Below are 3849 nucleotides of genomic sequence, written 5' to 3'. Positions count from 1 at the left end.
TTTTTTTTTTATGTGAACAGAGATTGTTTGTTGCTTTCAAGGCTGTTGCATTTTCTTTTTGTGGTGCTGTTCTACTTGTATTAAGTTGAATGTATGTTGGTGCATTCTTTGGCACTCACCAACTGAATTCTGGTGTGTGTGATAAAGAGAAGAGCATCTGTACCATTTTCTGTTTGGTGTTCTTGTAGTTCTGTTCAGAGTCAATTTAGCTAATGTTGGTTGTTAATTGATCTGATATGAAGCAACTGAACTCTAACCCAATTTGTGGGGCTGAAGAGGGCATGGAGGTGGTTGGGTGTACGGCTGCAATTGCTTTCTCTGTTGTCTCTGTGAGTCACAGGCAGGCTTCCACAATGTGAATGCTTTGTTGTCTCTCAATCTGCTCTAAATGCTCAGACTGGCTGTGGTGGGTCTCTTTGGCTGCCTCACATCAGAAGTCACCTCCTTTCTTGCTGTGCTTGTTCTACTCTCTCTCCAAGTAAGCACTCCATCCACTTATTATCCCTTTATCTGAAGCTCAGAGTTCCAGGACCATCCTCTGAATCTGTTTCGTCTGGTTTTCCATGTATTTGCTGCAGAGAGTCTGCTCAGCCTTTCTGCCTAGACTGCCATCTTGCCCTGCCCCAATTCATTTTTTATGATTTTCCATTTTCCTAGATTAATACATCATACATTCTATGCTCCAATTATTAATGGATATTTTCAGCTGTTTCTTCTCTCTCTCTTTTTTTTTGGTCAGGTCCCATCCACATCATTAAGGCCAACCTTATCTTGAGGGGCCTCTTCCTTAGTCATATTTTGAGTAACTTCAAATATAAGGGGCTCATCTTCTGGCACTATATCAGACCATTTATACTGCTATTCATAAAACTTTCAGTGGCTAATCCCTCAGAAGTAGACTGCCTATTTTTTTCTTTCTAGTCTATTCTTAGTCTGAATGTTCTGCTGAAACCTGTTTGCTGTGAGTGACCATGCTGGTATTCGAAGCACCATGGCATAACTTCCAACACTGTAAGCCACCACAGTATGACAGACTGACAGATGAATGGGGACTAATCCATGTCTGAGATAAAGTTTTCTCAAGCTTTAATATTAATGTGAATTACCTCAGAATTTGTTAAAATGCCTATTTTGATTCAGTTGGTCTGGTTGAGGCCTGCATCTGCATTTTTAATGAGCTTGCAGGTGATGCCAATGCTGCTGATCTTAAGATTACTCTTTTTTTTTTTTTTAATTGTGATTTGAGTGAAGGTTTACAGATCATCAGATTTATATTCACTAAATCATATAATTTGCTTCATTGCATGGTTGCAATCCCCTCCATATACCAACAATTAGCAGCATTTGTCTCTATTCACTTTAATCACTGCATTCCTCCCTGTGTCTCCCACCATCCACATTCCTCTGACAACCTCCCTCCAGTTGTATATTGCCTGCCCTGTCACTCATGTCAACACATGTCTACCCTCTAACGCATACATCATTTTCTCCGTCCTTAAAACCATCATAGATTGCTTCTTTTATCAAGAGCCCACCATTTCATTGTACAAAAATTAAAACCACCCAGAAATATATAATCATTTAATCAACCAAAGGGCACATTCTGCAAACCAACCTCCTGACGATCAGCACACAGCCTTTGTCTTTCCATGAGTCTAGAGCCCTCAGCTGCTCAATCTCCCCATGCCATCACCTCTGCCACCATCTCTGGTGTTGCTGCTTCTCTGATTAGGGATGTTCCACTCATGCTCTTTTCTCTTGATGATCCTAGGGTCCTGGAATATAAGATTAATTACTCCCCCCTTTTTGTTACAAAACTTCTAACTTTACAGTTGTGGCAATCACAACTAAATATGATAACAATTACTATTGAATCAAATGAAATCTATTCCCATCTTCTATCACCAGACCCATCTACCCAGTGGGGATTCTACCATTCTTTGTACACTTTGAAACTAAAGTCCCTCTTGAAAACTTGTAAGTCAGCCACTTCGTGCCTTTATAGCTCCCTTCCCCACCTCACCATTTTAGGTAGCCAAGTCTAAGTTCCCTGTCCCTATCAACTCTGTACAGAGGGAATAGGTTCATTCCTTTATGTGAAGAGTCCTTTCCTCTCAGTTGGTATTTTGAGCTACTACATCCATAAGTATAGGTAAAGGTCATCAGATTGTAGCAATTTACACTTCCTTTATCAAATTTCTTAATCTTCTTCTAGTTGAGTTCTGATCATCAAGCCATTGACGCTAGCAAGTTTGAGCATTCTTGTGCATCTCTCCTCACTTCATATCAGCTGGATTCTTCACTCTCAGATCTTGGCCTCTTTGGCTAGGTGCTTGTCCATGGGCTCAGGAGTCCCCAAGTTTCACTACACTTTGGACGAACCAGCCCTTCATCTTCCTTCTGTCATCTCAAGGTCAATGGGAGTCTATGGAAAGTGGTCGAACTCAGTCCATATCTTCATTGCTGCCTTTTCCCCATTTCCACTCACAAGTGAGCCAACACGGTCACCAGCAAGCTTATAAACCTGATCATGTGCTCTCTTTGAGTTTCAGTCTTGGAGGGGGTTTGTCCTGAAGAGACTTGATTGCTTGCCTTGGTGGCTCCCTGGCAAACAACTTACTTTTTCTTGTAGTGGCCAATCAGACTGCCATTTTTGTTTTTCATTTTTCCTGCTGGTTTTCCTGTTTCTCAGGATCATACTTTAAGGAGTAAAGACAGTGCAGGAGCTGGCAAGCAAATGTTTTCTATAAATAGTCAATTAATAAGTATTTAAAGATCTATAGGTTGTACTGGAGTCCTGATATGGAGATGCAGAGTAAGCATTGGACTGTTAACTGAAAGGTTGGTGGTTCAAGCCACCAGCTGCTCCTTAAAAACCCCTTACAGGGTTGCTTTGAATTGTAACAACTCAGTCGGGCTGCAAACCTTAAGGTCAGCAGTTCGAAACTACCAGCTGTTCCATTGGAGAAAGATGAGGCTTTCTGTTCCCATAAAGATTTACAGCCTCAGAAACCTTGTACAGGGTCGCTATGAGTCGTAACTGACTCCACGGCACATAACCACCACCACCAACATCATTTAAGCTATATCAAATTATTCAGAGAAAGCATATATAGACAACATAAATCTAGTTAACAATAACAAGCAATTTAAGCAAGCAGGTCTTATCATTATCATCATTTATAAATGTGGAAACTGAACTTTAGAGAAGTATAACTTACCTAAAACTGTGTTGCAAATCAGCAGTGTGACTATGGTAAAGCATAACTCATAATTGGGTGACTACCTACAGAACAGCAGTAATAACAGTAGTTTCAAAGTCTGGGGAACTGGACTATGACTGCATGGCTTTCTTTCCCATAGGCCCTGGTACTCAAAAACGAGGTATTTGTCTTTAATCAAAACTATTTTTGAAACACAGTTAAATGTAGGTGGCTGAAAACTGCATGGTTGGCTTATGAAGGAACACATTTTCTATTCTATAATAGATTTAACATTGCACATTCTCATAGGTAAGGTTCAGACAGACCTCAGAAGGCTTACTTTTCATAATCATATTTTCTATACTCCAAAGTTGAAATTGCTTTACTTTATAATAATGTGTTATTTTAGGCACCAGACAATGTGGCATTCAGCCTTCTCTGTATACTTTGGAAATTTTAATTGTACAATGAATGTCCCTTCTAACCACAATGACTAAAATTACATTTCTCTTTTCAAATTCTTCCAAGAAAAAATAAAAAAAGCTTTTCCCTTTTTGCAGCTACTGTTATTTAAATAAAAAGTAGATCTTGATTCTGGCCTAGACTGTAAGAAAATGTTTATTCCTCTTTATCCTGTCATTTCTGC

The sequence above is a fragment of the Chrysochloris asiatica genome, unplaced genomic scaffold (genome assembly GCF_000296735.1).
Source record: "Chrysochloris asiatica unplaced genomic scaffold, ChrAsi1.0 scaffold00288, whole genome shotgun sequence".
NCBI lineage: Eukaryota > Metazoa > Chordata > Mammalia > Afrosoricida > Chrysochloridae > Chrysochloris > Chrysochloris asiatica.
Note: the sequence above shows the minus strand (reverse complement) of the source record.